At 40.1% G+C, this 22,508-nt stretch overlaps 1 long non-coding RNA gene across 1 annotated transcript in view; it reads right to left on the reverse strand.

Moving 5' to 3' along the window:
- The window catches only part of LOC132402828 (uncharacterized), a 238,734-nt gene that overhangs the window by 26,612 nt on the left and 189,614 nt on the right, over nt 1–22,508 (reverse strand). Inside the window, exons 8-9 of the long non-coding RNA XR_009515091.1 lie at nt 2,012–2,146; nt 1,102–1,170 (exon numbers count right to left, since the gene is read on the reverse strand). This is a non-coding gene — a long non-coding RNA (uncharacterized LOC132402828). The remainder of the gene's footprint in view (nt 1–1,101; nt 1,171–2,011; nt 2,147–22,508) is intronic.

The raw sequence follows: 22,508 nt of genomic DNA on the forward strand, positions 1-22,508 counted from the left end.
CCTCATAGTCAACGACAGAGAGATACATAGTGTACTCTGCTGTACTTCTTTTTTGACAATGAATAAAATCAGTACAGATAATAGACTGAATTCATACAAGTTTTTCAACAATTGTATCCTCCAAATCTTCATTTTCATTGTAACATTTAAGATAATTTTCAATACCTTAAATTTCTTTGTAGTTCCTAATCTGCTGAAATAGTGATATCATTTCATTTTCACTCCCAGCCATTCCTGGCATCTCCAAGCCTGACTGCTTGAAAACCCAGTGAGCAAAACAGTTCTGAATGGTCTTACTGCTTATTTTTTGCCAACTAGCAGTGACAAAGATCACTGCTTTTTGAACACAAACACACACAACTGATGCTATTTAAACACTACTCGTTCTAAGCATGGTGTAGTGTCTAACGGCCATAGAATGCATGCAAACATCATTAGTTAGAACCTGTCTTTCAATGACCCAAATAAGTGGCATATTGTCCCAAATAAATGGTTTCTCAGTTTTTTTTTCTTTAAGAGTTGTCCCAAATAAGCAGCTGCCCTGTTAACCGATGGACCAATTAACCAGAATTCACTGTATTTCTATACCTAGATACCAAGTAAATTTGAATGCAGATTTTAAGTATTGATCATCTTGTAAACCTTCTGTCTTTGTCCTTGCCAACAGAGATCATGAGTTGAAGAAGAGCTATGAAACATAGCTTGGCAAGTTGCTGCAGAGCATCCTGGGAAGAGCACACACTGCACACATCTTGGAGAAAATGACTGCCAATCTAAATTCTCCTGATGATGTTTGAATGTTTCTGTAAATGTGCCCACCTGGATGGTTTTCCATCATATAAATAACATGACTGGTAACTGATGACAGATTGGAAAGACGGAACAGAAAACCGCATAGAATACTTTATCTCTGAGTATCTCTAATATATATGCCAGTAATGTGGCTTGACCAATTGAATTTCCATTAAATAGTAATCATATTGTGTTGATGTGTAGAATTAGTGATGATAAGGTCATTAATGCCAAGAGATTTTGGTTAGACTTCCACTTCATGAAATGTTTGCCAAGGTTTTATGTAGCAGAGGTGTTAGTTTCACTAACCAGTGAAGTCCTCAGTGTTGTTCATGTCTTGCTCTGTGCCAGTATGGACTTCCTCATTATCTGAGAGGACTGCAAACAGAATTAAACATGGTGCAATCATCAATGAACACCCAATTAAATGACTTTAATTGCTGAATCAATGAATCTAACCTGAACCCTTCCAGATCATTTTTTTTATAAGTAGAAATAAATTCTTGTAACTATTGTATCTGGCATATTAAGATTTTTGTTATTAAAATTATTAATTACTAAACAAACCTCCACAGCCTCGGGATAGAGGGGCTCCCTTTCAAAACAGAGGTGCAGAGAAATTTCTTTAGCCAAAGGGTGGTAAATTTGTGGAATTTGTTGCCACATGCAGCTGTGGAGGCCAGGTTGTTGGGTGTATTTAAGAGTTTGATAGGTTCTTGATTGGACACGGCATCACAGGTTATGGGAGAAGGCAAGGAACTGGGGTTGAGGAGGAGAAGAAAAAAGGATCAGCCATGATTGGGCGGAGCAGACTCAATGGGCCAGGTGGCCTAATTCTGCTCCTATGTCTTATGGTCTTATGATCTAAGTCAGTGATGCTCCCACTGACATTGCATTCAAATGTTTAAAAATAATAAACTTCTATATTATCAAAGCTAACTAAACAGCAGAGGTAAACCTAAGGATCATGCATATGGATTTAGCAAGCAGAAAAATGATAACATATAATTTAGCATTAATGCATTCAAAAATAATAGTTTGCATCTAACTTAGAGCAATTTTTTTTTCAAAAAAACAATTGTTGATCTCACAAGTCCTTTGAGGAACTTGGTTGATTGTTTTTTGAGCTGGGTCCATACTGAATGGTATGGGTCAGCACATGCTGCACAGTTACTAAACTATCTTCAGCAGGTTGTCGCACCATACCCTTTGAACTTACCTGCGGCAGTGGTTCCCTTTAAGGGTTTTTTCTTCACCTCCAGGTTCAGCATCTGCTGATGTGGATTGAACATATGGAGAGGATGTGTCCTCTGCTTGGTAGCTTAAGGGACCTTAACCTCAGACCAACTGAAATCTGAAAGATCAACCATGTGAATCTACATTGAAAGACATGCAGAAAAGTACACAAGTGACAGTGTTACCCTTGCTCTTCATAAATGTGGAAGACCCTGAATGCACAAATGATTTGTAAAGGTCTTTCCACCTGGCAATGGAGTTCTGTGCTTCTTTGGGAAATTAGGTTATAATTTTATTCAGGCTGCTTCTGATGACTTGTGCTATTTATGTATAAATGTTACTTTCCATGTTACTTTATGAAATGCTGTTAGAAATAATTAAAATGATTCAATGTCAAAATATAATTAATAATAAAAATAATTATTTTAAGAGAAAAACATAGTATATGCATTTAATCAAATAATGTTGTGACCCCCTTAATATCCTTAAATGTTTATATGGTCCAACAGGAAATTTAACCAAAAGTATTACGGAGAGTTTGCAGAGAGAAAAAAGAAATTAAAGATCTGTTCTTATCAAACACAATTAATGGGGTGAATTCAGAAAACATTAGATGAAAGGTTGCTTAAGAGTGTCTTGGGTCTGTCTCAGCATGCTTCAAAATTGAAGAGAATCACAGTTGAAATATAGCAGCACACACAAAATGCAGGGGGAACTCAGCAGGTCTGGCAGCATCTATGGAAAAGAATAAACAGTCATCGCGTCAAGCCAAGACCCTCCTTCAGGACTGAGAAGGAAGGGGGAAGATGCCGGAATAAAAAGGTTTGGGAGAGGGAAAATAGGCAGACTGGAGGGTGATAGGTAGAGCCTGGTGGGTAGAAAGATAAAGGACTGGAGAAGAAAGAATCTGATAGGAGAAGAGAGGGGACCTTAGGAGAAAGGGAAGGAGGAGGGGACACAGAGAGCAGTAATAGTTGAGAAGAACTAAAAGGTCATCATGGGGAACAGAGGAAGGTGAGGGGTGGTGGAATGTGTTCATCAGAAGGAAAAATCGATGCTCATGCCATCAGGCTACCCACACAGAATATAAGATGTTGCTCCTCTACCCTTAGGCTGGCCTCATCTTGGCACAAGAGGAGGCCATGGATTGGCAGGTGGGGACAGGAAGGGGAATTGGAATTAAAATGTTTGGTCACCAGGAAGTCCCAGTTGTGGTGGATGGTGCAGTGGTGCTCAACAAACTAGTCCCACCATTTATGATAGGTCTCACCAATGTAGAGCGGGCCGTATCGAGAGCACCAGACACAATAGACAACACCAGCAGGTTTGCAGGTGAAGTGTTGTCTCACCTGGAAGGACAGTTTGCGGCCCTAGATGGAAGTGAGAGAGGAGGTATATGGGCAGATGTAGCACATGGGCCGTTTGCATGGTTAAGTGCTTGGAGGGAGGTTAGTGCGGAGGAACAAATTGGCAAGGAAATTGCAGATGGAGCGATCCCTGCAGAAAGTGGAGAAGGGGGTAAAGTAATGTTAAGTGGTAGGATCCCATTGGAGATGGGAGAAGTTGTGCAGGATGATGTGTTGGATGCAGAAGCTGATGGGGAGGTAGGTAAGCACAAGGGGGGGTCTCTATCACTATTTAGGCAGCAGGAAGGTGGCAGGTGTGTGGATATATGGGAAATGCAGGAATGCAGGTGAGGGCAGCATCAATAGAAAAAGGAGGGAAATCTCATTTTTTAAAGAAGGAAAATAGCTCAGATGACCTGGAATGGGAAGCCATATCCTGGGAACAGTTGTGGCAGAGGCAAAGCAACTGAGAAAGGGAATAGCATTTTTACAGGAGTTAGGGTGGGAAGAGAGAAATTTGAGATAACCGTGAGAATCAGTAGGTTCATAAAAGATGTCAGCAAACAGTTTGTTCCCAGAGATGGAGACAGAGAGAATGAGAAAGGGGAAGGGAGGTGTCAGAGATGGACCAAGTGAATTTAAGGGCAGGGTAGAAGTTAGAGGCAAAGTTAATAAAATTGATGAGCTCAACATGGGTGCATGAAGCAATGCTAATGCTGTCATAGAAATATAGAATCATAGAAATCTACAGCACATTCCAGGCCCTTTGGCCCACAATGTTGTGCCGACCATGTAACCCACTCTAGAAACTGCTTAGAATTACCCTACTGCCTAGCCCTCTATTTTTTTTAAGCTCCATCTACCTGTCTAAGAGTCTCCGAAAAGACTTTATTGAATCCACCTCTACCACTGTTACTGGCAGAGCATTTCATGTACCCAGCACTCTCTATGTAAAAAACTTACCTCTGACATCCCCTCTGTACCTCCTTCCTAGCACCTTAAAACTATGCCCCCTCGTGTTAGCTATTTCAGCCCTGGGAAAAAGCCTCCGACTATCTACATGATCAATATCTCTCATCATCTTATACACCCCTATCAGGTCACCTCTCATCCTCCGTCATTCCAAGGAGAAAAGACCAAATTCACTCAACCTTTTCTCATAAGGCATGCTCTCCAAACCAGACAACATCCTTGTAAATTTCCTCCACGCTTTCTCTATAGTATCCACATCTTTCCAGAACTGAACACAGTACTCGAAGTGGGGTCGAACTAAGGTCTTACATAGCTTTAACATTACCTCACGGCTCTTGAACTCAGTCCACGGTTGATGACTGCCATTACAGCATATGCCTTCTTAACAATACTGTCAAACTGTGCAGTAGCTTTGAGTGCCCTATCGACATGAACTCCAAGACCTTGCCGATCCTCCACACTGCCAAGAGTCTTACAATTAATATTATATCATTTCTTCAAATCTGACCTACTTAAACGAACCACTTCACACTTACATGGGTTGAACTCTGTCACTTCACAGCCCAGCCCTCATCCTATCGATGTCCCGTTTTAACCTCTGACAGCCCTCCAGACTATCCACAACACCCACATCTTTTGTGTCATCAGTAAACTTACTAACCCACCCTTCTACTTCCTCATCCATGTCACTTATAAATATCACAAAAGGGAGGAGTCCCAGAACAGATCCCTGCAGAACATCACTGGTCACTGTCCTCCATGCAGAATATAAACCATTCACAACCACCCATTGCCTTCTGTGGGCAAGCCAATTCTGGATCTACAAAGCAAGTTTTCCTTGGATCCTATGCCTCATTACTTTCTGAATGAGCCTTGCATAAGCAGGTAGAATCTCAGGTGGTGACGAGAGGGCGTACAGGAGTGAGATATGCCAACTAGTGGAGTGGTGCTGCAGCAACAACCTGACACTCAATGTCAGTAGGTTGAAGGAGCTGATTGTGGACTTCAGGAAGGATGAGGTAACACATACCAACCCTCATAGAGGGATCAGAAATGGAGAGAGTGAGCAGTTTCAAGTTCTTGGGTGTCAAGATCTCTGAGGATCTAACCTGGTCCCAACATATCGATGTAATTATAAAGGCAAGACAGTGGCTATATTTTATTAGGAGTTTGAAGAGATTTGGTATGTCAACAAATACACTCAAAAACTTCTACAGATGTACCGTGCAGATCAGCCTGACAGGCTGTGTTACTGTCTGGTATGGGGGAGGGGTACTTCCCCTCTGCCCTCTTCCTCTTCTTTCCCCTTGGAGGAAGTGGGAGGAACTGAGTGACCAGTTCTGCCAGACCGAGGAAGGAGAGGGATTGGTTGGTTCTTTTGTCAAGGAATAAGCGGAGAACTTTGAAGCCTTCTTCATGGAAGATAGAAGTGTATAGGGACTGAACATCCGTGGTGAAGATGACATGAACAAGGCCAGAGAATTAAAAGTTATTAAAGAGATCGAGGGTATGAGAAGTGGTGCAGGTATAGTTGGGAAGGAATTGAATCAACGGGATAAAATGGAATTGAGATATGAGGACATAAGTTCAGTGGGGCAGGAGCAAGCAGAGACAATAGGCCTACCTGGACAGTCCAGGTTTTTGGATCTTGGGTAGGAGGTAGAAGCAAGCAGTGCTGGTTAAGGGAACTATGTTTGCTGGCAATGGTTGCGAGTTTTCCAGTGTGGATGAGGTCAGTGATGGTGTCAGAGACAGTTTTCTGATGGTGTGGAGTGGGATCCTCCTCGAGGTGTAGGTATGAGGAGGTGTCTGAGAGTTGCTGCTCTCAGAATTAAGGCAGAGGTCAGTTCACCACACTACGACAGCATGCTCTTTGTCTGCGGTTTTGATTGTAAAGTTGGGCTTGGTGTGCAGAGTGTGTTCCAAGGGGATAAGTTTGGAGGAGGAGGGAGGAGTACTGAAGTCGAGATGGTTACTGATGGATGAGTACTGAAGTCTTGTCAGCAATTTGAGATTAAAAGATCCAGAGCAGGCAGAGAACCAGAGAGTGATGTCTAGGAAGAGGAGAAGGGTTGAACTATAAGTGTGTTTATTAGTGACAGGACAAATTATTAATGCTTATCTCCTCCGTAATGATTGTTCTATGCTGAAGAGAAATCTGAATAGTGACTTTGAACTTCCAGGTCTTTGACTCTGTAGTTACTTTGTTCCTTTCTGAAATTCAGATTCTGGTTTCCAGTAGATTCAGTAAGACCTAGATACCATTGTCAACATGGCCCAGAGTGGATGTAGCTACAAGAAGGATTTAAGAAGTGTTACATTTGTGGAAGCTGCTTTTCAGCCATGGCATGAAGCAAAGCAATAGAACGGGCTGATCCATTTCTTATTGATGCACCTCTGATTCATTGGCACAGATGTGGCATAAGAGAGGTAAGTCCAGGAATTTTAATTAATTATTTAAAGATACAACATGAAATAAGCCCTTTTGGTCCTTTGAGTCGCACTGCCCCACAACCCCAACAGTCTCAATTTAACCCTAACCTAATCACGGGACAATTTATAATGACCGATTAATGCACCCAGTATGGCTTTGGACGATGGGAGGAAACTGGAAACCCGGAGAAAGCCCATGCATTCCACGGGGAGGATGTACAGATTACATACAGATGACACAGGAATTGAGCTCTGAATTCCAACTCCCTGAGCTAACTGCTACACTACCTTGGCGCCCATTCTTGTAGTACTCGCTGTGGAAAAGTCTGATCTTCAGCATGTGTCTTAACAAATAAAGAATCTGGATCCTTAGTCTTGTTGCTGGCTGTGCATCCAGCATGATTGGCATTGTGTTATTGCCATGTGAAAAGGCCATCACCTTGTTGCTTGATGCCTCATAAAATGGAATCTCACAGGTTACTAAACACTTATAAGTATTCAAGGGCATCCCTGCACAGGCATAAACACAATGGAACAACTTGGACTTTGGATAGAGATTTTCAATAACTGCTGTAGACAAATGACTATTTCAGTTCCTCTAAAATTTACTATACCATGGGCATACAATGTCCTGCTTCAAAAATTGAATGTGTAGGCAGAGATGTTCTGATTTTTTGAAGAAGCCAAGGGAAGCCTCTTTAATATACCATTAAATTTCTTACAAAGCCACTGAACTAATGTCCATAATGCATTTTATTAGAGCTGAAATGTTTTGTCTGTTAAAAGGGACCATAATCTTTGTATAAATGTTAATATAATGCAGATTTAGCCTGTTAAGTAGTTTTTTTTATTGGAATGGAGAGCCCCTAGCAAAAAGTAAGCCATCAATTGAAGTGCCTAATGAATGGAAGTATTTGTAAATCAAGATGGGGAAGAATTTACACTTGATAATTTGTTTTGTTTTACTTCAGGTTTCTTTTTTTAATGTCAGCAGTCACTGAATGTGGTGCTCAGTCATGAACAGCTCCCATGAGATCAGAAACGGGGGGAAATGTTGGAGTTATTGATAAACAGGAATATTCTGTGTACACTGACAAAAGAACATAGGTTGACCAGCTATATATAATCAGTGAGTATATATGCACATTTGATTCAATAGCAGATGTTTCTGGAGTCCACCAGTAGTTGATATAAAAGTAAATGGCATCAATTTTTCCTGAGTTCAGCTCATTTCCCAGCATGTGAATTTGTTGGTTTCAACAAGACATATCTTCAAAGACGTCTGAGATTCTAGTTCCATCACTTGGAGTGAAAGCTGACAGGAAGAAGAAGAGGCAGAAAGCAGTGCGACACTCACGTTGTCATGCATGGCTGAAGTGCAGCCATCACCAGCAATTAAACATTGAGAGCTACAGATATCTTTAGACAGGTTCATGTTTCCTGGCACTGCTGTGATTAGATTTTGCATTGGTTCCCTGTGGTCAATAACTGCTTCTTTTTATTCATTCATTTTTCTTTCCCCATAAAGTCTTTGAACTGTTACAGAGAATAGTTGGTGAGGTTAACAACAACTGGTCGATAGTCAGTAGAATGCACACAATAGGTTTTGTAAGCAGCAGTAGGCTTAAAAGCTGTTTTTTTATTGTGATATTCACTTTTGCTTTTATACCACGTGTGGTATTCTCCCTTGGATCATGTGGTCATTTCATGGATCTAAGTACTTAAATCAAGGTTATGCAAACAGGAGACGTGGGTCAAAAGCACTTAATATATAAGAATAATCCTGATACTCACTGGTAGGAGGCATTAATCAGGAACTAATTGGCACATAAGTATGATATTGATAATTGCAATATGAATCCTGATGCTTTAAAATATAACTACAAAATGCACATCATTACAAGAAATTCAAATTTGAACAGAAATTAAAGAGCAAACACGAGGAAGTCTGCAGATGCTGGAAATTCAAACAACAACACACACAAAATGCTGGTAGAACACAGCAGGCTAGGCAGCATCTATAGGGAGAAGCGTTGTCGACGTTTCGGGCCGAGACCCTTTGTCAGGACAGAAATTGAACAGAAATTGTTTTTTCACACAAATTTGATACAGTGGATTCTAGTTAATTAGGCCATTGATTAATTGGGGCAGACACTTATTTGAGGGAGCCCTTAAAGAACAAAAGTAACTAAAAAAAATTGCTGGGATTCCCCTAATTTACTTGGGACACTATGCTACTTTTAATTGGGGCAGGAGACAATTGCCAAATAGTTTCTAACTAGTGTCAGTCATGTGGATGTTAGACACTTTTCCATGCTTTGAGCAAACAGTTTTGAAATAGCTTAAGTTGCATGTGCTTGCATTCAAAAAGCACTGATTTTTGTCACCAATAGTTGTGAGGAATAAGAAGTAAGATAATTCAGAACTCTTTTGCTCACCATGGTTTCAAGCATTCAGGCTTGGAGATGTCAGAAATGGCTGAGAATGAAAATGAAACAATTTCACTACTTCAACAAGTTAGGGACTATGAAGAATTTGAAGGTATCAACAATCTTGAATGTTACAATGAAAGTTAAGATTTGGAGGATGTAATCGTCGATGACATTGTACGACAGCAGTCCACTATCTGCTCTAGATGAATGCAATGATTTTATATCATTTACATTCAATCTAAAGAATGTGCCTGTGTACTCTGGATGAATTCCTCTGTCGATAATTATTATGAACTAATATACAGTTTTATAGTGCTGTAGTAGTAATGGTAGTGTTCTAATTTGTTCTGTATTTTATTTAAATACTTACTTTGTTGCTCAGCTAAGTTGGAGCTTGTCTTTTTCATACCTTTTTATCTATTTCCATAAAACTTCAGGTAATTGGGCCAAAATGTACTGGCCTCAATTAACAGGAATATAATGCATTTTATTTTACTTTATTATCTCCTTCCATTTCTGCACCGCAGTTTATGTAATATTGCATTTGAACAATAATTACTGCCCAAAAGTTGTTACTTCTTTAATATGACCAACAACTCTCATAGTACCAATTTTTACAGAGTTCCAAAGTGAACTATATATTTTGGAGATCTCCTTGAGTGTCAATGTGACTCTGCTTCCATTCCCTCTAAGTAGACTTTGTTGAATGCTTCAGGTCCACAAAGAACATCTATCCCACAATAGCAACAAGGAAGGCAAAGATTCACAGCCATTAATTCTTTCTGTGACAGCAGGGAGCCCATTAAATGTGATTTTTAAAAAAATATGTATTCATTAAAAGGATTTTGTCTTCACAGGTTGAGTTTGCATTTAATTACCCATCCATAATTGACCCTGAGAAGAAGAGGGTGAGCTACCTTCATGAACCCTGTTGCAATACTTGATATAGAACCATAGAACATTACAGCACAGAAAACAGGCCATTCAGTCCTTCTAATCTATGCTGAAACTTTATTCCGGTATATGTGGGTATAACTTTGATTGTGTTAATACAGTGATGGTGAAGGAAGTGAAATGTATCTCCAAGTCAATATGCTGTGTGGCTTGAAGAGAAAAATTTAGATGGTGCTGTTCCTTGCTTTTGCTGATCTTGAGCTTCTAGTTGGTACAGGGTTGTGGGGCTTGAAAGGTCTAATGAGTCTTGGTAGTTTGAAAACATGCTTCTGTGTCAGTGAATGGCTGACTGTGGATCAGTGCCTCCGAAGTGGGTTGTTATGGTCTGTAAGGTGTTAAGCATCTTCTGAGTTGGTGAAGAAGCACTCATCTAAGAAAGTGAAGAATACTTCTTCATGATCATTTGAATTGTGGACCTAAACACAAGGAAAGAGTTAAAAAATGCAACAACAGTTTTAGGATACATATTGTATACGTTTTTCTGACATTAAATTGAACCTATTGAACAACTGCAAGCAGAAAACCAGTATCGCAACTGTCAAGGCAGTGCATTGAAGAAATAGTCAGGTCAGCCCTAGAAGACTAGATTGATAGTCTCATAGGCTATAAGTTCTATGATTCAAACATCAAAAGGGAAAAAAGTCTTATTTGGACAAATAATAACGTTGAAGTTGAAAGTGAATGTAAAATGCTTACAATGAGCCTTCTGCCCTCAGATGCTCAAATTTCCGGAAAATTGGTGGTGTCTTCCACAGTGAAGATTGATGCAAGGTGCTTATTCAGTTTTTCCACCATTTCTTTGTCTTCTGTTACTACCTCTCCAACATCCTTTACCTGCAATCTGCTATCCACTCTTGCCTCTCCTTTATTCTTTATATAGCTGAAAAACCTTTTTTATACATACATCTATTGATCATAAAATCAATAAATGAGACAAAGGAAAACATCCAACCAGAATTTCAATCCAATTACTTTGGTGAAAAACCCTTTAACATTTAAAACTTGCTCTAGCGAATCCCTGTGCACATTAGGAGAAAGAAATGTGCAGCCTGCAATAACGGGCAGAAAGCAAAACTACCATTGGAGCTTCTATACATATTAACAGACCAACTGTGTTTAGGAAAGATTAGTTGAAAGAGTTAGTGATGGATTGGGAAAATGTTTTCAGTGTACGTATATGACAAACAGGTTTCAAAGACTTCCTCAAAAATATGATGACATTTTTAAGGATTCAAACATGGGCACTCAGGGGCATGTATCTCATTTTTTTTCAAAATTGAATGCAAGATTGAAATCCTGACCTGTGTCCCTATGCATTGAAAGTGCAAGTTAAGAGCTAAAAAATCTTGAGTTGCATTGGATATTAGTGAAAGTGGGTAGGCAAAGCCCATTGTATTTGGCCCCCAGTCAGATAAAACCATTTGGCTCTATGGAGACTACAAATTAAAAGGCAATAAATATTGAACAATGTCCTCTATCTACATCTCAAAATCTGTATGCTGAGTTTGCAGGGGCAAAAGTTATTTCAATTCAGCTCTGGTGTGGATCACCAAAACTTTGTTGATGCTTTGTTTCTTTTTTTTAGAAAGGACAACACAGAAATCAACTTTTTTATTTTGTGGGCAGCAGAGGATGATTTTTCTAGTGGTGGAAATCACTAGAGTTATACCAAATGACTTAATTTTGAATTCCTGAAAATGCACTCAATGGGTTCAATGAATGTTTGTCTTAAGTTGTTTAACTGTTTCATCATACACTTACTAGCATTGTATGAAAATGGAGACACAGGGTTAGTAATCCCAAAAGAATGGCAGAAGAAGATTAAAGAAAAACTTGATACACCATCTTTTTAGACAGCAATTAAACAGGCTGCAGCTAGAGCATTTGTCCGTTGGCTGACATTAAGAAAGACAGAGAACTTAGCCTGTAGGATACAGTGCATCATTGGCAGAATATCCTAAAGCACCACTTTATGTAAGTCTGAGTGGGCAGAAATATTGGATTTAGTTCGCCTGTTATTGAAAAGTAATGGACCACTTATTGGTACTAATTGCCAACCATTCAAAGGGTCAAGAAGTCAAACACAAAGGTTTATGCACCATTACTAATCAAATGATTAAAGAACGAAGATCTATCTTTTCCACTTGAGATTGGCCTGAGGAAGTTGTGTTCGACTATTATCATTTGCTTAAATCATTTCAATCTGAATAATTTACTAAAAATTGTGAATAAAAAAACTGTTTCACTTTACCACCCATCTTCCAATAGAAAAGCAGAAAGATCAGCTTGCATGGTAAAGGAGACATTGAAGAAGTAGCTGATATAAGGTTGATTGAACATGACCCTGAAACACTGGCATGCACCATAACTTCTAAATTATCAAAGAGCCCATTCATCAATGGGAAATATTTCTGCAGAATGGGAAGCTCAGAACAAGGTTGAGTGTAACCTTAACCAATTTGGAGGGGTAACGGAGAGGAAATGTAAGCAGTGTGAGGGTCAATACTCAAGCCACAAAAAGAAGGAATTCAGTCTGCATGTCAGAATTCAAATGTTGGAATCTCTCAGCAGGTGAGTGATGAGGAAATACAGGGAGGTTCTGAAGGTGTTTGTAGTGGCATCAGGACCAGACTTCGAGGCAAGTGGTCTTGGGTTCGAATCCAACTGGCTCCTCACATGCTTTTCATCAATGCTGGGTTGAGGATCAAGCTAGCAACTTGGCCTTGTAAAAAAACAGCAAATTTGCCATCCAATGGACTTGAAGATGCAGCGAGGAATAACATCTAAAGGTGTTCAGGACTATGAATTATCTAATGAAAACAGTGATTGATTCTACTGCAACCTAATTTACTGGAGCACAGCTAGAAAGGCTGTGAAATCAAAAGTGTTTCTGATATAAGGCGCTCAACTATTTTAGAAGAGGTGACCTGAGAAATGCTGGTAAGAACCATGAGGGAAGAAAATCACTGCATCCAAAGGTGGACAATACTCCAACATCCACTGAATCTAGAAGCTGTAAGTGTTAGAGGCACCACTTCCCCCAGGTAGTCAGGCTGATGAACACCTCCACCCACTAACCCATCCCACCACACCCCCAACCAACACTGTTTTATCATTTCCTGTCAGTCACCTTATCTAGAGACATTTCTGTGTCTAGTGTCACTTCATGGACATACAATCAATCTGTTTTTATAAGCTATCTTATGTATTTACATTTATTGTGTTCTTTATCTTTTTTCATATTTTTGTGCTGCATTGGATCTGAAGTAACAATTCTTTCATTCTCCTTTACACTTGTATATTGGAAATTACATTAAACAATCTTGTATCTAGCAGAGAGTTGTTTAAACCTTAAAGAAGTGTGAAATTTGTCAAACAAGAAGTCTGTATTTTTTCTATTTAAAAATGGAAATCAATGCAGTATCTGAAATATTCACTGTTAACAATAATTGCTCTATTAAGAATGCTACCTCTTAAAGTATTATATCATATGACAAGCAGTTCTTGGAGCAGCAAAAATACAAAAAGGGAGTTCACGGGAAACAGACTGAAAAGCCCTTTAATAAAGAAAGCATATGTTGTTTTCAAACAAGAGAAAATCTGCAGAAGCTGGAAATCCAAGCAACACACACAAAATGCAGGCCAGCCAGCAACTATGGAAAAGAGTACAGTTGACGTTTCAGGCCGAGATACTTCAGCAAGACTGGAGAAAAAAAGATGTGGATTCCTTTTTCTTTCTTCCAAGGCCTTCTGTCCTCTCCTATTATATTCTCCCTTCTCCAGCCCTGAATCTCTTTTACCAATCACCTTCCCAGAACTTTACTTCACCCCTCCCCCACAGTTTCACTTATTGCCTTGTGTTTCTTCCTCCCCTCCCCCCAGCTTCTAACTCTGACTCCTTAGCTTTTTTTCTCCAGTCTTGCTGAAGTTCTTGGCTCAAAAGATTGACTGTACTCTTTTCCATAGCTATCACCTGGCCTGCTGAGTCCCTCCAGCATTTTGTATACAATATTCTGAGCTCCTTATGTCCCATGGGTATTTGTCTGAACCCTCTAAAAAATTGGTGGAAATGAAAAAAAAAATCACTGAGAATATACGCAATATTCTTAATTTTAATAACTACACAGTAAAATTTGAGTTTCTGGAGGAATTTAATGGGTCAGGTGACACTAATAGAGAGAAATGGGCATTTTGGACTGAGAATCTTCAAGGTAAATTATCGCTTCTTACATCATTTTCTACATATCTCAAGTTATCCCCACTACCTGCAGAATAATAATTGAGACGGACACAGATTAGCTTCTGAGGAAAATTAAGCAGGAATAAATGCCAGGAAGAACATTTGTGAACTTCTCCTCAGACTCTTGGAGTCACGGAGCAATACGGCACAGATACACGGCCTTGTGCCCATGCTGACCACATTACCCACCTAGCTGGTCCCAAATTCCTGCATTTGACATACATCCCTTCAGGTGCTTCCTACTCATATACCTGTTTACGTGCTTTGGTTATATTGTTCTCAGTCACTTCCACTGCAGCTCATTCCAGAAACTTATCACCAACTGCATGCAAAAGTTGCCTCTTAGATCCCTTTTCAGTCTTTCCCCTCTCTCCCTAAATATATGCCCCCTAGCTCTGGATTCTTTGACCCTAAGATAAAGAATATTACTGTTCACTTCATCAAAATTCAAAGTTCAAAGTACATATATGTCACCATATACAACCTGGAGATTCAATTTCTTGCAGGCATACTCGATGAATCCACAATAACCATACCGGAATCAATGAAAGAGTGCACCAACTTGGGCATTCAATCAATGTGCAAAAGACAACAAACTGTGCCTCAATGTGTCTCATAACTTAAACATTTCTACTGAGTCACCCCTCTGTCTCCTACATTCCACAGAACTAAAGCCTGGCAAATCTTTTCCCACAGCTTAGTCTTGACAATATCTTCTATTACGTACCCCTTAACTGGGTCACTTACCAGCAAAGATAGAGAGGTCTGTTGAAGTCTGATGGTCCTACTTTTAACAGTATTTATTGATGAAATACACAAAAAATAAGATCAATGCAAACATACAGATAACATACGTCGTCAATACTAAATCTAAAAGTGCGGGTATAATAATAATCAATAAGAAATAGCTCTATCGTTGTCTAGGGGATAATGTATTGTCCGATGGAAATACAAAAGTCACTCAAGTTCATTCAAGCTGCAGCTTTTGGTTGGAGAGAGGGACGGAGTTTTAGAACTTGCCCGGTTTTCCGTTTTATGATGTCGATCCTTCGAAATAGTGTCGGTGGTGATCTCTTCCTTAGCTAAGACGCCTTCCATGGTAGGGCCTCAATCCCGGGGCAACGGGAAAAGACACACGTGGGACCTCCGCCGGCTATCGCTATTAAACGCTGTCACGGAACTTCTAGCATTTCTCCTGGTGCGTGTCAAGGGCTGTTCCCCAGACCCTCTTTTATCCCCACTCACGGGGTCTCAGATGTCAATCAGGGTGGAATGATACCATCCCCCCAACCAGCCCACGTTGCCTGAGGGCTTCCATGAAGTACAGTACTCAATGCACAATTCCGTCTCCAAGAGACAATGACCTGTTCTGTGGCTTTGTATCGCTGGGGCCAGGACATTCCAAACATCTCTCTCTCATTTCCTGGGTCTCCTGACCTGACTTAATAGCGATCTTGCGATTCTCAAAAAGGCGCAACACTTCATAAATCTTTTCTGCCTTCCTTCCACTCTTTCCTATAAGAGGGTGAACAAACCTGTACACAGTTTTCCAATTGCGGACTTACCAATGACTTATACAAATGCAACATAATGTCCCAACTCCTACACTCAAGTGTCCTGGCTGATGAAGGGCAGTATCCTAATAATCCTTATCACTGCCCAGACTACCTGTGTTCAAGGTTATTGTCATCTGACTGTACATATATATCAACCAAACAAAACAGTATTCCTTCGGACCACAGTGCACCCACAAAACATAGATGATACACAATATATAAACAACAATATTGCCATAAATAAGTCAATGAAATATAATTCAAAATGCATGTGGTGCACAGCACAGTAAACAGTAAACAGCTCACTGTCCTAGTTTCGAGACCTCGGTAGTGGCAGGACATTCATTAGTCTGACAGCCCGAGGAAAGGAGCTGTTACCCAGCCCGGTAGTCCTAGGCCTGATACTTCTATATAGTGGGTCAAAGAGATTGAGAGATGAGTGATGCACCAGGCCCTTTGTCTGCAATGCTCCTGGTAAATATCAGAAAAAGGAGGGAGAAGAGGTGTGATCTTCTCAGCAGTTTTTACTATCTTCTGTAGGGTCCTGCAGTCCAATGCCTTGCAACCCCTGTACCACACAATGATACAGCCAGACAGAACACTTCCAATGGAGCTCCTGTAGAAAGTTGTTAGAATGGGGACAGGGAGGCTTGCAGTTTTAATCTCCTCAGAAAGTGCAGACATTGCTGTACCTTCTTGTCTAGTGAGGATGTGTTGTGAGTCCAGGTTAGGTCAACCATTATGTGCACACCAAGGAACTTTGCACTCATCACTTTCTCCATGGCAGACCCATTGACATGCAATGGAGAGGTGTCAACCTGTGTCTTCCTGAATCATCTCTGTTGACTTGTCATGTTGAGACTCAGGTCTTGTCCATACGGGCTATAAATGTGCAGGAGCAGTGTGTGGTTAAGTGCCTTGCTCAAGGACACACACACTGCCGTGGCTGTGGCTCGAACTAACAACCTTCAGATTGCCAGCCCAAAGCCTTAACCATGCATCACGTTGTTGTTCTCACCCCATTTGACAAAAACTCTCTACCTCCTCTCTGTATGCCAACTCATCATTGTTGCTGATGAGGCCAACCACTGCAGTGTCATCGATGAAGCTGATGATGCAATTGGGCTGGATCTGGGGAGCACCAGTGCTCAGCATGTTGGAGTTTGAGATATCACTGCCAACTCACACTGACTGGGGTCTTACCAGCAAAAAGTTCAAGATCCTATTACAGTGAGGGGAGTTGATTCCCAATGAGTACAGTTTGCCTACCGGCCTCTAAGGTATGATTGCATTAAATGCTGAAATCCTATGTCCATTTGTTCAATTATACTCCATTCACAGTGTAAGTCCTACACTGATCTTACTTTCCACAATTCGTCACCTCACATGATAACCTTCTTCAATTTCAATATCTTTTACTTTTGTGTCATCTGCAAACTTGTTGATCAAGTCTTGTGCATTCATATCTAAGCATTTAAATAAATAACAAACACCAAGGCTTCCAACTTTGACCTCGGCAGGATATCTCGAGTCACTAGTCTTCATTCTAAGAAACAACCTTCAACCATTACCTTCTGTTACCTACCTCTGAGCCAATCTTGAATCCACATAACTTGCTCTCCCTGATTTCATGGGACCTAACTTTCCAGACCAGCTTGCCATGCAGGAACTTGTGGAAGGGGTTGCTGAAGTCCTAATAGACAACATACATTGCCTACACGCATCCACCTTTTTGGTTACCTCTTCAAAGAACTTTAAAAGGTTTGTCATATGTGACTTCCACACACAAAGCCATGCTGAGCCCTCCTAATCAGACTCTGCCTATCCAAATGCTAGCAGATCCTGTCCCTCAGAATACCATCTAGTAACTTCCTGACCATTGATGTCAGGCAGACCACCTTGGTTTCTCCATGCTGCCCTTCTTAAAAAATGGAATGACACTAACCACCTTCCATTTTTCAGGTACTTCATTAATAAGTAACAATGAAACAAATATCTCTGCAAGAGATAACAAAAAAAGTAGCATCTTGCCAAATGTCCAGATTGGACTGATACTTGTTGTTTATTTTCTGAATCAAGAAGAGGTGTCACAGAAAAAAAATTAGAAACTAAACACCCCAAAGACTAACTTGTGAACATCATTTATGTTGGTGTACAAATCAGAAATGAGTGCCCAGGTTATAAGATAAAAATCTGAGTCCAAACATTAATTTGGATAAATAGCAAAAAGTGATGTCATGTATTTAATGGCTGATATAATTAAAATAATGGATAGATATAAAATAAGTGCATTTTGATGTTGCTTCCTAACATAAATAAACTCTTGCTGTAGGACATGATATTAGCTGATATCTGGTTGGATTCTGAATATTTTCCTGCCCTATATTGTTTCATTGAAATCAATTTTTCAACAGATGTGGCTCAGCTGCAGGATCATTAATTGTGTCTGAACTTTTTGTAAGGATCAAGCTGTTCCACTTTAATTGCTCTTGGATAGTAATGCATCTGAATGCTACCAACTACCAGAATCTTGAGTTATTAAACATTAATGCTAAAAGGCACACTTTTGAAATGTGTATAACCTTATTAAAAAGTCTTCCAGTGACAGGAAGGCAGGAGCAGTGCAATGGAACCACCATGAACTTTTGAGACTATAGTGTGTGTAAAACTAAATAACCAATGCTTCTTTCCAAAAAGGTGCAGAAATCGTTCAAGATTCCTGATAGGATCACTGAGTCTTGAAGTTCTGGGGTCCCTTGATCAGTCTGGCCCAGACTGAATATTCCTCTTTTGATTGCTTGATTTGCTAGTAACATTTCAGTCAGGCGAATTTTCCTGATTCCTCCGTTTCCCAGCAACCAGTGGTCTCTTCACTCCTTCAGTTTCCAACTGTGTATCTGATTTTGTGGTCCTGATCTGCTAACAGAATTGATACCCTGAGCATCTACCCCATCTCCTTGGTCCTCTCTTCCTCCCAATCATAGTCTGCAAGCCAAACCAGTCACCTGTCTGTCTTCTTATGCCATTATGGATCAAGTCAAGAAACAGGCGACATTTATGGAAAAAAGTACAGTTGATGTTTCAAGCCGAAACCCTCTGGCAGGACTGGGAAAAAAAAAGCTGAGGAGTGGATTTGAAAGATGAGGGAAGGGGAGAGAAAAACGCCAGGCAATAGGTGAAAGTTGGAGGGGAGGGATGAAGCAAAATGCTAGGACATTGATAGGTCATGGAAGAAAGAAGAAGGTGGAGGTGGGGGGAAGCATAAAGGGGAGACAATGGGCAGACAAGGAGATAACATGAGAGAGAGAGAGAGAGAGAAGCAGATGGGAAATGGTGAAGGGGGAGGGGGTGGAGGCATTGCTGGAAGTTTGAGAAATCGATGTTCATACCATCAGGTTGGAGGCTACCCAAATAGAATATAAGGTACAGTTCCTCCAACCTAAGTGTGACCTTATCCTGACAGTGGAGGAGGCCATGGATGGACATATCAGAGTGGAAGTGGAAAGTGGAATTAAAATGGGTGGCCGCTGGGAGATCCCACTCGTTCTAGCAGATGAACTGTAGATGCTCGGCAAAGTGTCTCCCAATTTATGTCGGGTCTCACGGATATACAGGAGGCCACACCGGGAGCATCGAACACAGACTCACAGATGAAGTGTCGCCTCATCAGGAAGGACTATGGAGGCCGTGAATGGTAGGAATTTGACCTAAGAATTTCTGGAGAAGATTCACGTCATTTACAGACATGATGAAGATGTCAATATTCACAGTGCTTATTTATCCCATTCTTACAGAAATTGGATCAGAATATTGCAAACAGATGTAAATTGAAGTGTCCCGACAGGCCACAGAACAGCCACATTCACATCCATGTGACATGTATTTTTCTATATGCTTCCTTGATTAAAATCAAAGCATCTTAATATTCGGCACCTCACTGCAAAATGCTATCATCAGTGGGCCCACTGCAGTCCCATACCCTTCAGTGGCTTTGGGCCACTCACAGCACGATGATCTATCGGGCCAGATCATTGCATGAAGGAGTCGCCATTTGCACAGCAGAGCATTTTTTTCCACTCCCTCACTGTGCTCTTTCCACCACAGCACCTTCACGCTATTATCCTAGGACTGGCAAGGAGAGTGTATACTTGAGTTCTGACTCACTTGTCAGTTATCAACGTTGGAAGAGTACGGCAGGTGCAAGTTCTGCAAATCCTGACGTTAGGAAATACAGATACAACACGTTAATACATTAAAGGTGTGCAAATCACTGTAAAAGTCGTTTCAAAGTAAGCTTCATGACTTCCGTGATTTTTTGGCCAATCGCTTTATTGAGTGTGAAGGTTAAGAACAGCTCCCATCTAACAACAATAAAATGGATAAAATTCAATTTTTTGAGAAGTATTTCTGTACCAAGTTGTATCAGTCTGTACAGTATATGAATAATTGTGTCTGTACATGGATATTTTCACATTGTCTTACTAAACAAGATGCTATATTGTTTGCCTCTGATTGGGCTGATTGAGCAGAACAATTAAATGCATTGCACTGTGGCCAATAGACTGGTGGGAGCTTCGTTGTGAGTTTGTGGCAACTTTTCTCTTCTTTTTACTTTCCTGGTTAGGATCTCACTCTTCAATCTCAGTTAGTTTACTGAGACAAGTCAAGTAGAAATCATTGTGAACTAGAGTGGGAATAAAGTACAAAAAAGGACATTCAGTTGCAGCAGTATAGACAATAAGTTTGATCCGGAGCTGATCCAATCTCATTCATGCTGAGACCAAGTCTTGCAATCTAAAGGCCAATTAGTTCATTTGTACAGTAGTACAGCTCCACTGTATACTTATAATAAGTTTCTTTAAAAGAATACCTGCATATTAAGTTATCAGCATACTATTCTGAATTTGGATATTATGAAATAAATTCTATGGAGATAATCTACTTGTGGGTGACAATAGAAGACTCAAGTAAAATGTTATCTTGCTAAAGTGGTAAAGGAGGAATGTGTTAGCCTGTCTAGCAAAACCCAAGTCACTATACACCACTAACAACTCTACATTTGTCAAAAAACTATATCAAGAGACCTAAACAGATGGTGATTTCTCCAGAGATATATAGAAATTATATTTGGCTTGTACTAGATGGGCTGAATAGCCTGTTCCAGTGCTATATTTCTCTTTGATTCTATTAGATTCCAGACAAAACCTCACTTATAATTACTGCCTGTAATAATATAATAGCAATAATACCGTTCCATGGCAGAACCAAGTTATAGAAATGTTATGTTGATAGTGTGGGAGTTAGAAGAAATATGATAATCCAATAACTTATGCTTTTATTGTTGTATTTTTGGCCTTGTTCAAGCTCCCAAATTACTGGCTGTACATACTCAAAGGTCAGTGTTACAAAATATCACGCAACAAAATAATAATAATGTGAAAAGCATCAAATAAACATGATGGTCAGAATCAGTATCAGGTTTATTATCACCAGCATGTGTTATGAAATTTGTTAACTTAGCAGCAGCAGTTCAACGCAATAGATAATCTAGAAGAGAGAAAAAATAATAATAAATAAACAAGTAAATCAATTACAGTATACGTATATTGAAGAGATTTAAAAAACGTGCAAAAAAACAGAAATACTGTATATTAAAAAAAGTGAGTTAGTGTCCAAGGGTTCAATGTCCATTTAGGAATCGGATGGCAGAGGGGAAGAAGCTTTTTCTGAATCGCTGAATGCGTCCCTTCAGGCTTCTGTTTCTCCTACCTGATGGTAACAGTGAGAAAAGGACATGCCCTGGAGTGCTGGGGGTCCTTAATAATGGACGCTGCCTTTCTGAGACACTGCTCTCTAAAGATGTCCTGGGTACTTTGTAAGCTAGTGCCCAAGATGGAGCTGACTAGACTTACAACCGTCTGCAGCTACTTTCAGTCCTGTGCAGTAGCCCCTCCACACTAGACAGTGATGCAGCCTGTCAGAATGCTCTCCACGGTACAAATATAGAAGTTTCTGTGTGTACTTGCTGACGTGCCAAATCTCCTCAAACTCCTAAAAAAAAGTTACAGATTCACACAGAAATGATGCACCTAACACCATTGGAACCCAGTAACCTGAAACAGCTCAAAAATATTACACTGAAAAATAATACATGGGAATACAGCCCTGGAAGTAGAGCACTGCCAATTGTAATATAGAGTGGGAAAGATTAGTGGCTGTTACTCTTGGTCATTCATCTCAGATGGAAACATCTGTACACAGCTCATGCTTGTAATCACCAGATGTTGAATCTCCAATCTCACCCCTGTAGAGAAAAGCATAGAATGAAGATCTGGCATTCATCCAGAGAAAGGCAGAGGAAATTTGGCCCAAATAATTTAAATAAAAGTTTAAAGATGTTAGAAAAAAAAGATGAAAAGAATAATCAATTTTCCAAACATAATGTGCCACAGATCAAGTCATGGGATAATCTATGTGACAAAGAAGTGTTTACATATGCCGCTTATGAAATTGTCAGTACATGTTAGACTTTTCTGTAACTATTGTT

The sequence above is a fragment of the Hypanus sabinus genome, chromosome 12 (assembly GCF_030144855.1).
Source record: "Hypanus sabinus isolate sHypSab1 chromosome 12, sHypSab1.hap1, whole genome shotgun sequence".
Lineage (NCBI taxonomy): Eukaryota > Metazoa > Chordata > Chondrichthyes > Myliobatiformes > Dasyatidae > Hypanus > Hypanus sabinus.